The 14,538-nt window shown below is 29.1% G+C and overlaps 1 pseudogene; it reads right to left on the reverse strand.

Annotated features, from left to right (window-relative positions):
• Nucleotides 1-328: 328 nt before the first annotated feature.
• Nucleotides 329-8,113, reverse strand: LOC111037588 (annotated as a pseudogene).
• Between the last annotated feature and the right edge of the window lie 6,425 nt (nt 8,114-14,538).

The raw sequence follows: 14,538 nt of genomic DNA on the forward strand, positions 1-14,538 counted from the left end.
CATTTGCAGGGGCCTTAACAGAGCATCTCTTAATTATACGTTTCACTTTGGATATCACCTCCTCTTAAACTTTAATGATGTTTAAAAAAAATTAATGACTTGTGAATTTGATATAAGGTTCAATACTCGTATTTGTCATTTGAAAATTGAATATTTGGAAACTACAAGAGGCAATATCAGATGACCCAACTACGCCATCGACGCCACGGCTGCTCAAATCAGGTAACACACAATATATTTTATTCAAAAATAAACTTAATATATTAATAAACTTTCCTTATTTCTAACACTAATATAAAGAAACACTAAAATATCAGATTAATAAGCATTATTCTAGTGGCTTCTGATCTTGCTCATATTTTTGTCTCGTGGTCGAATCGTAACAGGATAACCATTAACACTTCTCATCAATAAACCTAATTTTAATTTGATATCTGCATATTTGATATCTGTATGTACGCTAAAATTTCTCAAGAATGTTGACACAGCTACTTTCATCGACAGCATGGCATATTTGGATCCTGTGGTTTAAATTGAAATATAATATAGTATTACAGTATACTTATTGGAATTGTATACCTATTAAAACTATTTTTCACAAATATTATAACTTTACCTATGCAACCCCTTGGCCCGCCGCTAAAAGGTATAAAGCTATATTTATGACGTTTAGAGACATTTTCTGGGCTGAATCTTTGAGGATCAAAAGTAAAAGGATTCGGGTACAAATCAGGACTATGATGTGTTCCTATTGGGGCTACAACACACGTTGTTCCTTTTGGCAGTACGTAATCACTTGAAACTTAAATACATTTAATTTAATAGTATTTTATTCACAAGCAAAACATTTTTAAATTCACTCACATATTTGAAGATCTTCTTGAGTTTCTCTGAGTAACACTGGCCCAACAGGGTATAACCGAAGGGTTTCTCTTATCACTTGTTCTAAGTACACAAGCCGAGTAGTGTCTTCAATAGTTATTATATGGTCATTGTCACCAAATACATCGTAAACTTCGTCATATACTTTATCCTAAAATATAAATTAAATTAATCAATAATTTCACTCCGAATTTCCTCAAGTCACCCAAGCCACTGCACATAATTTAAAAAAACATACATTATACTTATTGCTAAATGCTTATGTTATTTAGTATAGATTATAAGGTCTAGATTAAAAATAAAGAATTTAAAAAAAAATTAATCAACATAATATTTAGGTACACATAACATATGTTGTTTTGATTTCCATTCAAATAAAAACCAAATAAATAAAACTGTCTGTAAATAGCTTATTTTAAGTATTTAACATTAGTTTATACTGTAATCATTTAATATTAATTAGCTTTGAATTAGAGTAATTTATTAGTGAGTCACGGTGCCTTCAAGCATATTTTTGCTATTCATTAAATATATTGTACTATAATTACTTGGATATCTTGTTCTATAGCTAATATCAAAAGACAAAAACAGATTGTGATAGCGCTGGTTTCACTGCCCTGTAATTAAATTTATATATTTTATTCGAAACATTTTTCATACGTAAATTATAAAAAATTAACTTATGATAACAGGTATATTTACCCCTGTCAACATGGTTACAACCTCATCTCTAATATCAGAATCTGAAAAATTTTCACCATCGCTGTTCAGTTCAAACAATGTGTCCAAAAAAAGTTTTGATTGGTTTTCTAAACATTAATATACGTTATTTAGAGTTTATTGATTTATATTTTTAAGATTCTGATAGGGGCGATGAATGTATTAATTTACAATGATGCATGTTTTTATCTTTATTTTTTGGTGGCACTAAAAGTGCTTCAATTTTTCTTGTAGGAAAGTGAATTTAGTTGGTACTTTGGGCGGTCAAAAGTAAAAAGTTATTAATAGTTTCCAAAAGTATCAGGAAAAACAATCAAAAATTGAAGGAAAAATGGGATTTTTAACGGAAACCCAGTTTTCAATCAAATCAATTTTGGTTTTTGATGTAACTCCAAGTAAAAATATCGTTGATACGTGCAATTTTCACTGAATGTTTATATCTCAGTTTTCTATACAGAATAAAATTTTGAAAATATTGATACACTATTTATAGGCATATAAAATTTGTAATTATTTTTATTTTTCTTAAACTAATGTCAATAAAAAAAATTTTGCTCCGTTAAAATCTGTAAAAGTGTAAAATGTAATATTTTTTTTTTGGAAGTTTTCGTTAGTAAAGTTTAAAAAAAGTAGAGCTTAAATCCACAGTTATTTTTTATCAACGTTTGAATTTAGAATTTTGGCAAAATTTGTTAGGATCATAAAATTACCAAATTATTTTGATTTTAAATTTATAACAAATTTTCTTATTATTTCTATGATTTTAAAATTTAATTCAATATTACTTATATAATACGATTGTCTACTTTAGTGAAAAAAAATTGTTCTGAAATATCAAATTCAAGTCGAAATTCTCACAACTTTGGATATTGTCATATTGATTTGCTAAGTAGGATATTCTGTCATCAAAAAATCTAAAATAATTATTAGCCTGGTTTCTTTTTTTGAGTTTTTTTTATGTTCAAATATGGACAAAATTACATATTAAATAACCAAGAATAATGACTTATGTTATTTTGTCGTAAACTAAAATTTAATTATTTTAGCAAAAATGAATTTAACCTACTGCAGTACTCGTGTTTTAACAGTAAAATTAATTACTTTAGTCACAATATTATCATCAAGTATACTGAACTACTGAAAAATATCCTATACTAACATATCGTCGTTGCTCAGAATCGTTTTTCGTATACAATTATTTTATATCATTGAATTGAAATTTAACATCATACATTGCATCATATCCGCTTGTAAATATGAAACGTACTGTATAAGCAGAGCGACATCCACTTACCTGCATTTTTTTACTTTTTTAATAAATACAATAATTAATTACTAGTATTAAAAACATTTCAATATATTTACACAATTAATCGATTCTAAACAAAACGGTTCCAAAATAACTCACCGTTTTTATTGTCGGTAACGTTGATCTTAGCCTCAATTTCTTTTTTTCTCTGATCAAATTCACCTTTTTTCTCTTTGATTACCTAATAATGACAATAACACATAATATGCATTAATGTATTATTGTTAACAACAAGTCAAATGACTTGATTTAGTTATCCTAAAAATTTTCGCATAATATATTACGTCACTGCCATTGAAAAATTATATATTTATTTGTATTATGTATGTAAGGAAAGACACAAAAATATTATTTCATATGACATCGGATAAAATGATTTTTGAGTAAACCGTATTATTTTATATTTGCAGAGTACAAGAATGTTACTTAATGCCTAAATGTTGTCAAGCGTTAACATAACGCAAGTGTGCACCGGGCCTTAATCGATAAATGATCAAGTCATTTATCTATACATTTTATAAATTATTTTTATAAATTACTGCTGTTGTAACGAAGTGTCGTATAAGTTTGTTTTCATAAATATTATATAATTTTTGCATACATTTTTTCGAAATTAGGTTAAATTTGCTATTCCTAAAATTGGTGAAAAGTATAAACATAACACAGATGAAAACATAACAATGTTACCAATGATACCTTCAACATCAAACTTGGAGAAAAACAATTACAAAAAAAAAAAAAAACAGAAATTTATTGATCGAATATTTGATGACAATTCTTTAAAATTTGGATTTTACTCTTATAATATGGGATATAATGTGTTGGTTCGAAAACAGTGTGTAGTTTGTAAATGAAAGCTTAAAATCTTTAAAATTAATAAGACATTTATGTAACAGGTGAATACCCCCGGAAATACGTACACCCCGTTGGTACGATTTTCCTAGGTCAATAGTACCCCCGGTATGATAATCCTAGGAAACCTATACCTCCTTAGATTTCATACCGGGGTGTACGAATATCCTTATCATTTTATAACCCCGGTATAATTTTCCTATGATATCTCTACCTCCTTAAATTTTGTACCGGGGGGTACTAAAATCCAATGAATATTTAATACCTGGTTATATATTTCTAGTAAATTCATACTCACAGTTTAATACTCCTCACGATTTTTATACTGGCAGGTACTAAAATCCTAGAAAAATTGTGCCAGTGATAATATTTAAGTTGATAGTTTAACGCTTATTTTTGATGAAGAAATAATGGGACGACAATGATGAAAAAACAAAATATTTATTATCGTAACAAATATAAAAATAGATTACTTTTTATTAAATATAATTATTATTCGTGGCTTGGTGAGGCGCGGTCGTAAGTGCAATTTGCGGCAACGCTCTGAGCGTAAGTACCGGCCATCGTTGCTAACATGGGTGACCACCAGGGTTTTTAGCACATACTTGCCACACATACAAACTTGTTCCAACCAACCGTTCCTCACATACAGTACCAGACTAATGACCTTAGTATTTGAATCATTAATCCAAAAAAAAAAAATATTATTCAATAATTGTTATATCTAAAACGTATATTTATAATTTATTTGCATATTAAAAAAAAAACAAAAAAAAAATAAAAAACTAGTACTGGGAGTACTATTACCTAGGAAAATCATAAGCCCGGGGGGGGGAGGGGGGTATGAATATCCGAGGGTATTATTTTCCTGTCACACCGGGTCTACCAATATATTCGAAATTGCCACAAAATCAAATTTTCCAACTAAACAAAACTGGGGAACGGAAAAAAAGTCTCAGGGAAAAAAGTTATATTTTTATAAAAAAAAATATGTCATTGAATCGTATTTAAAAAATAACATTATATATATCACACAAAGTTAGAAAAAAAATAATTACATAAATATAAAAAATCCTATAGATATAGAAATTATAAATTGTTATCGCAGTAGCTTAATATTTTGACCTATAGATTTCAAAAAATCATTGAGTTCAATTTTATTTTCCCCAAAACGAGTGCATAAAGCATTTAATCTTCTTTCCATTTTATTTTTTTTTTTTTTTATTGAGTGCTCGCCCAGTTCATTTAATGCTAATTTTGGCAATTTTGCGCGGTCTGCAGCTATCTCATATCTAATTTTAGTAATTAGTTTCCAAATTGTTGGATGATTTTGTCCAACCATATGTGAAAATCGAGAGTTCCAACTTTCACATACATTATTAGTTCTGTGCCCGTCAGTCAATGTTGTCAAATTAACATTCCAAGTTGTAGAAGGGAAATAGTGGTAGGGTACGACGATATTGTACTATTATATTATTTTTACAAGGTCTACCTGGGCGAAATTTGCCATTTACATAGGTATGTATGGTTGAAATATAAAAGTAAATCTTCAGCTCCAAACGGGACAATATTTTTTAAGTGTGACATACCATCTTCAACAAACTCTATTGGTAGAAATGCTAACCCGTCTATCATACAACAGAAAAGATTGAACTCGTTGTCATTGCGATACCGATTCTCAAGACCCAGTTCTTGTATTTTTCGGTGGGTGCTTTGTGTGAGATGATAAAAACAACCACGGATATTTAAATGTTTACCTAAGATATTTTTTGCAGCTTTAATCACAGCAATTTCAAAATCCATATTCAAAAACGTTGGGTCTGGGTATAAATCTACTATTAGTATTCACTCATTAGTGATATACTATGTGTATATATTTCAAAATATTAAGCTACAACGATAATAATTTATATTATTTATATTATTATATTTATGTGATATTATGTGTTATTTTTTAAATACGACTACGATTCAATGACATATTTTTTTTTATAAAAATATAACTTTTTTTCCACCGAGACTTTTTTTCCGGGACTTTTTTTCCAGGACTTTTTTTCCCCGAGACTTTTTTCCTACCATCCTCAAAACTTCCTCTCAGACTTATTCCCAGAGACTCATCTCAACAACTCTCTTCAATTTTTTCCGTTATATGCTTCTGCTACTTCCGGTTCGAAGCAGCTCATTAATTCACAAGATTCAAATCTTAATTTAATTTTTTCCAAATTCCTCTTCGAATTAACCTCCATAATTAACTCATTTCTATCTGCCATATTAATAAACAAATAATCAAGACATTAACTTGTTGGTAATATTTTGTTATATAAGCGTATTGATTATTTGTGTTAATAATAGTGAATTGTTCATTAGTCTGTGTAACTTAAACGGCGATCGTAAAATCTCCCGATTTTATAGAAATGTTTTATGGACAGATTATTTCTTATTTAGCATTTACTATGAACAATATACCTACATCTATGTTCTAGAGTAAGGGGCATTTTTTCATATTAACCAATCATTAGACCCGTCACGTAATAAATATATATAATATTATGTATATTAGAGTCGTGCCATCGTAAGTCGTTCTAATTGTTACGTTATTTACAACGTACATAATAATAAAAGACCATACTGATTGTTGGATATTCTGTAATATTTTTTTGAAATCTTAAAGTCTAAAAGATATACTTGTATTGGAAATGTTTGCACTGTTTCGAAGACTCTTTGCTGTCCAGTGAGTTTTAGATACATTGAAAAAATGACTTCTGGATATAACCATGGTTTGTAAATTCGCATCCCATCTAAATCTGTTGCTCTAAAAATAGATATACATGGATTATAGATACGAATTTAATACAATAAAATATAGATGTAAACACAATTCACAGTATGAAGATTTAAAGAAAATAATTTTTTTTATTAAATTGCATACGAAATCAAATCATACTGAATGGTTATAATGTCTTATAGTAAACATAATGCGTTCTGACTTTATGATATATTATTCAAGTCCTTTTGACGTTTGGTATTCTTATTACCTTAACATTGCTTCTGCAAATTCACATTCATTTTTGTTTGATTGAGTGTCAAGATTGTAACCCATGGTGTTTTCTAGAAATAATAATGTATCCGCTGGTAACTTGATGATAATCTTAAATATCAAAGATTAAAATATTGTATCCTCACGACAAATAGTATCAAAGGCAGCTGGTGCAATATAGTCCCAGAGATCGAACGCTTGGGTTTCATTTAAATGTTTCTTGACATTTCTTATAAGAATTTGGTTTTTCTCGATAAATACTGGGAAAAACTGTTCTAAAAGTTTACCATTAAACAAGGGAGATATCATGCGTCGATGTTTCCGCCATTTATCAACTATAATCATTTTAAATTATTTCGAATTTTAATCAAAAATATATTAGATAATACATTTACTTGTAATAACAAAAGTAATTTTATTTTTACTTTGTACAAATAAAAATAGTTTAAGCTTTTGTAGTCAACTTACCTGGTGCAGTGAACAAGCCTTCACCAACAACATTTTTGAAAAAATCATATAATATGCCTTTCTGGAGTGACTTTGAACTATTCAAGACAATCTAAGAAATTTATTTTATAGGTCTTATTGACCCATATATTATGGTGATTCTTAAGTTATTAGTACATTTTTTAATTTAATGTCAAAAAGCCAACTATCTACTTAATTATATTTTTAATACTTACATCGTAAAAGGTTAGAAATGATTAAATTTGAGTTCGATTTTCATACATCATAAAGCTAATAATTATTATAACAGTGAAATTACAAAGAGCTTTTCTTGTACATAATACTATAGTTTTAATATAATGCATAATTATATCAAATTTCGTTGAAATCGTCCATGTAATTAGCATAATACATTTTCAATCGACATCAAATTTTTTTCAAAACCAAATCTCAGCAGGTTTTTAACACAGTATCTTAATAGTTTTAAAATATTTTTACCTGAATGTCTTCAGGTTTAGTGATGATAACTCCAAAATATGGTCCTAACCATACTCTAAAGTCTAAATGGTTCGAGATTATATTCTTTCTTATATTCAATTATTCTGCTCATGATCTCTGAAGAACATAAAATAAATAATAATATACATGGGGAGAATCTTCACTTCAGTTTTCTTCACTAATATATTATTATTTTTCTTACGTTCTGACGTTGATCCAATAAATTTATATAATACTCCAATGATCGGATAAGCTTTAGGCCCCGGTATTATAGTTGCCAATTTTTCAAATGGCCTGTTGCGCCATTTGAAGTAACACCACATCACCACAAAAATAATAACAATTATATAAAGAATTATTTTAAACATTTTCAATTTTCAATTCAAATCCAACCATAGTCGTATAGATGTACGACTATTGTAAATTACGCTTCTATTCAATAATATAAATTGTAGATGTATTATTTTTTGTAACCTTATAAATTATTTATTGATAGCTACTACTCTTTTACTTATAGCATGTATCTTCACGGAAACCGAATAAGCCAAAAATAATTAATGGTTTTTATTCGACAACATACGCCATTCTTGTATGTTGATTTGCATATTATCAGATTGTGTATAATGACATACAAATGATTATAATTGCATTCTTAAGAAATGTAAATTAATTTATAAAAAGTGTCTCCGCAAATAAGGTTACAGCAACGTATTACGTAATCTGCTGCCCGGGTATTTTGAAATGTACTTAAATTGCTTCCCGGGTCATTTAAAAACATATAATATTAGTTTTAAAAGTCGGGAACAAAAAGTAGGAAAATAATGGAGAATAAAACATACTATTGGGGGATGGAGTGGCCGAGTGGATAACTCGTCGGTTGCAACGCGCACCGTCGCCGGTTCGAACCTCGGTCACTGGCGGCACTTCTCTCCGTTCAGTCATGGTGTCAGGAGAGAGAGGCCGCCATCCCCCAACCGGGCATGTCAGAAACCTACGGGTGCCCACTAGAAATTCTGCCAAACAAACACACACGTGTTCCATAACCCTACAGTTCCAAAAACCATACAGTTCCAAAACCCTACAGTTCCAAAACCCTACAGTACCACAACCTACAGCTAATGGCCTCAGTTGTCGAAGCTTAAAAAAAAAAAACATACTATTATTAAACTGCATAGAAGAAAAAAGGAGAGAATGGTAAACAAAAATAATTATTTCTGTTGACTTTGTGAGGTATAAGGCAATTATTATGCATGCATGTGCCTACCTTTATTATTATTTTCGTTAAATATTAGTTACATTTAAAATTTTTTATTATACTTTTAATCATAAACATCATAAACAACATTGACAAACCAATATTTTTTCTTAAATTGTATTAAGTGTCAACAAAAAATAAAAATAAAAATAGGATTATTAGTTTAATCAAGATCATAATATTATATTTTGTATTAAAATAGCTGGTGAATAATTGATACAGTAAAATTGTATCATATATTAATTAATAAAGAGTAAATTAAAAAATGTAAAAACTATACAACACTTTTCATAACTTATATATATTTTTTTTTTATTAAAGAAATTACCCTCGGCAACTAGGCCATTGGGTAAGATACATTTTTTTTTTTACAAATATGTATTACATAGTAATATAAAAGGTTTAATAATAACAAAATATGTCTAGACTAAGTAATAAGAGTTTCAATTTAAAGTTGTGTTGTTCAGAAGGTCAAATGAGTTTGTTCAATCTTGTCTCCTGGAGGAAACACAAATATGTTAGGTGATGGCAGGACTGGTCCATAACATATATTATGAACGTCTAACTGTTGTAATTTAATTATGGATACTAAATTTGATGGTGTGTACGTCATTTTTTTTTAAATAACAGTAAGGACTCATGTTTAGGTGAAAAATATGTGACACTTGTAGGATCATAATTGTATTGTTATGTGCACTATAATTCTCGTCAAAAATTTGAATGGAATATCATTAATGTTTGTGCGATATCGACATATCGTTGATTAATTTAAAATGTTCCACCCGCCGTCTATATTTAGTAGTACCGTAGAAAAAAAAGGTACAATTATCTATCATGGTTCTGGCTAAAAAATGGAATTTCAACTGTTGTAAGTTCTGAAATCTCCATTGCAAATATCCTAAAAATATAGACTGTTATTACGCAACAACGTTACTATCAAGGTTGTCTCTTACGTTATTCAAGGAACAAAAATTAATAATTATGTTACGTAAGTACCTCGTGACTCGTCGATATATTATGCATAAATTAAAATAGAGTGGTGAGCAGTGTAACGACCTGTTTCTTAGTGTCTTGTACGAGTATACAGAGTACCGACTGACCGTCTGGCGAGCTTATATAATATGCTCTTGACAGACGGCGGTGTGGATGGTGACTTAACCGCGGACATCAACTCCTCCGAGAAGAAGTATGTGACTTTAATAATGATTCAATTAGTACAGTGTTCACTGTAAGCTCTTCGGACTGTTTTCAGCATGGTTGTGCTATTAATTGTGTCGCCACTTCATTTGTAATAATGTGTGCTATAGTATTGAATGTTCTATATATATTTTATAGGGTACCACTTATTAGTATTAGTAAGACTAATAATATTTAAACAAAAAATAATAATTACTTATATTAAAGGTATACAATGTATATGAAATATGACTTAGTGCCTGTTTAATGACTTAAATATTTTTAGTTACTTCATAAACTAATAGAAATACAATGGCACTTATTTTGAGTATTGTTGTGCCTTGGTAACTTACACTCGTAGGAAACACGTATCGTTATACCACCCTTACAGCCTGTTCAGATCCTGGAGGCCCTGTTACATGTATACGCCTCTCCAGGTGGTAAAACTCAGGTACAATTAATTCTGATGACGAGAAGCCCGTTCCTAATCTACTAGCTAGTCGTCAACTGAAAAGTCGAACGTATCATATTGTTTATTATTAGCTGTGTCATTTCAGTATTTTACACTGTTTTTTATGTGTTAATTCGTATTTTTTTTTATTTACATGGATATTATAACTTTCTCGTACAAATTGGGTTTGGTTCATTTGGGACTCGATTTTGACTATACCAGGTTACCACTCATTAAAATAGGTTCCAACTGTACCAGCCATAGAACGGCTATATAACGTTAAATAATAATTATTCCAAAGTGTACATAAATTAACCCTATTCTATAAACTCTATGTGGTAGGTATCTACACAAAATTGACAATATATTGTGTATTTGTTTATGCGACATCTAAAATTATGCGTTGTCAGTGATTTTTTAAAAACCTAATTTATCTGGCTATCGAATTATGACTTATGAGCTCGTTCCTATCTAATTCTCTGTAGTCAGAACTAAATTAGCACTCATGGTTAAGGCATTAAGTTATATTTTAATATTATACACTTTTTACAGTGTTAAATTATATTCAACCACCAACACCATTCCTTTTATGTAGAACCAGTAAACATAGTAAATATGTATACTAAGAGTAAGTCGCTTATTTCTTTGGCCACCCATTTATAGAGACTATAGATCTAGACTAGGAGCTCTACCTTAGAAATTGCAGGCTATAGGCAGAGAAGGTAGTTAATAAATACTAATATAGTAATATACGTTTAAGCTGAATAACTGAAATTTGATATAGGTAGTTACATAATGTATTGCTGTCAAGTATTTGAATTATTGTCGTGCGAATAAAATATGTTTACGATTCAAGGTCCAAAAATTGTTCATTATGTTACGTAATTACGTCTCGGCTCGTCGATACTTACATAAACTCAGGAAATGAATATGTGATGTTTATAGCCTCAACAGTTTCTTTATTGAGCATATGTTTTAAATACAAAACAGGGCTTGCAAACGTTATAATAACGCTATGATTATAACGTTATATTTGATAAAAAACGATTGAAATTTGTAAACGTAATTATAACGAAAAACGATAAACATAAATAAATAAATAACACAAAACAAAACGTAACGTTTAACAAAATATATGATATATCATTAAACAAAACATAACGCAAAACGGTATATATTGTATTCCATTAAACGAAATAATTAATTTCCAATTATTTAATAATACTTAATAGTATTCAATTATTTATTCAATCCAAGAATTAATTTTATTCTGCATCCGGCCTGCCTCTCCGGGAGATCTCGTATTAGATATTATTTTAAAACTTAATAAGAAGGTATTAATAGAATAATTTAATTACCAATACCTAATAATAGTGATACTCTGATAATATTGTACTATAATATGTGTACTACGGTCGAAATTTATACCATTCAAGTTATTCAACTATTGTGTTCGGTGTTCAGTTTGCACAGATTTGTTCAGTAGTCACTCGTCAGTGTTTGTCTAATTGTTGTCAAATGTTTAATATTTATATTTTATACTAATATACTTATAGTTTTAACGTGCATACGTTTTCTTTATATTAGTTTAACCCATTTTATAAAATGAAATAAAATGAATAAAATGATACAATACCTACTTAAAACTCAGAATAGGGAAATTATGTCCCCAAAAAAAGGTCATAGTCATTTACTTTTAAATTGCGGCCTGTGTACTTTTAAAACAGGTATCTAAATGCTTTTAAACTTTAAATAACGATAAACGCAAAAATTGTTTAACGTTTTAATTATGAATTACGATAAATGCAAAAATTGTATAACGTTTTAATTCTGAATAACGATAAACACAAAAGTTGAATAACGTTTTGATTGTAAATAACGTAAAACAAAATTTTTTTTTCAAATGCAAGCCCTGATACAAAAACACAATAGTAAGCTGAAATAACGTGACAAGTGGTGAAACGACCTGTCTCTAAGCGGCTTTAACTGCTGTCCTTGTATTTTTTAAATGTATGTAAATTGTGTCCTGGGTCATTTTAAATAAAACATACAATATTAGTTTGAAAAGTCAGAGAACAAAAAGTAAAAAAATAATGGACAATAGTACATAATATCAAACTGTGCATAAGAAAGAATGAAAGAATTTCGAGAGAGAAAAATTTATAAGGGTTGACTTTGTAAGGAAATTATCATACATTCATATTCCTAAGTGTATTATTTTTTCAGTTAAATATTAGTTACATTTCAATAATATTATGTGCGATATCAGAATTATTCACAATTCATGAATCCTAATTACGGCGGTTTCGCCGCCGGAGAATTGATGGATGATGGGAGGGTTTTTTTTATATATTATCATGTTTTGAACAAATATCTCCGGCCGGTATGTGAGTCTTACTCAAACAATTATTATTATGTAATTTGTACCTCGGCGTCTACGGACGCCGGTGTCCAATTTAGAGGTTTCCTAAATTACTATTATCATTGTGAGTATTATTGTGGTCAATTACTATCATTGCTGCTTCATATAAACCATGTTTTTATGGTTTATTTGCAAATTGTATGTCATGTAATTTCCCACCTAATAATATTTCAGTCCAAGTTCTATCCCGTTCGGCTTTATCAGCCCTAGCTTACAACAGTAAAATGTTTTCCCGTTTAACAAATGTATATTAAATAAATATATAAATAAATAAATAATTATTTATTTCCTTTTTTCTCTCTCTCTCCCTAATAACAAATCCACGGTGCTCCGTTTTAACAAGGTCTCGGCTCGAGGTCGGCGACCTTCCTGAAAGTTCAAGTCGACCATTGTGAGCTGTACAGACAGCTTGGCGTCTCAGCATTTTATTTTAATTATAATTGTTTAAGTTCTTTTGCGTATGTTGACATTAATAAACAGTGTAGTATTTTATAATATTTTGTATAATCTCGAACAATTAAATTTTAAATTCCTCTTGACTTGATAGTCGAATAATGTTTATACTTTGATTTCGTACTGTCGTATACGTAGATCACTTTGACGTGCACAATAAACGAACACATAATATTATAATCATATTTAATAAACACTGGTGTCTGGTGGTAACCTAGTCACCCGATCACCAACACTGACCTCTCATTTGTCTAATATACCATGACTTAAAATATATTGTCGTTTAATCTAGTTTTTGTTTTGCTGCATCTGCTAAAACTTACTGACTAAAATTGAATACTAAATATTGTTACATACGTATTTACTTAGCCTATTTAATATTTTTAATATTAATTATTTTTATAATTATGTATGTTACAACAGTACCGCCATAATAATACCTACATCATACGAAAATCCATAGATATGTATTTTATGTACCAATTAATAAATCGCGTATATCCTGTCCGGATTTATTACACTCCTCAAATGTCCAGGTTTCTCTATAAAATTCCCGTTCCTATCCTACGTTTTCAATTCCATTTCATACTACTATATATGCCTATAAGCCTATAACAACCCCTTGGGTCGTATTGCCAGAGAATGTAATGATTTAAAAGATTATGATTTGTTGCATAAGTCTCCCGTACGTTAAACCAAGTTCCTCTTAATATATTTTATTGTTGCTGTCGTGTTAAATATAGATTGCTTCATATTTATTTGCTATTTTAATTAATATTAATATCATGCGCATTATGTGTGTATATAATTTTTTTTCTCTTTTCTTATTTTAGTATTATAATTTCAAGTATTTATGATTCACCGTGATGTATTTTATTTATATGTGCTGTACTTGAGCCTTTAGGCGTTTATAACAATATAAACAAATACATTATAGTTATTTCGATATTTAATGTTTTTTTGTCAAAATAAATAAATGCATTTATTGATCACTGTTAATTTTAAAATTGTTTGTTTAAAGTTTATTGTAAATTCA

This window comes from Myzus persicae, unplaced genomic scaffold (genome assembly GCF_001856785.1).
Source record: "Myzus persicae strain clone G006 unplaced genomic scaffold, MPER_G0061.0, whole genome shotgun sequence".
In the NCBI taxonomy this organism is placed as follows: Eukaryota; Metazoa; Arthropoda; class Insecta; order Hemiptera; family Aphididae; genus Myzus; species Myzus persicae.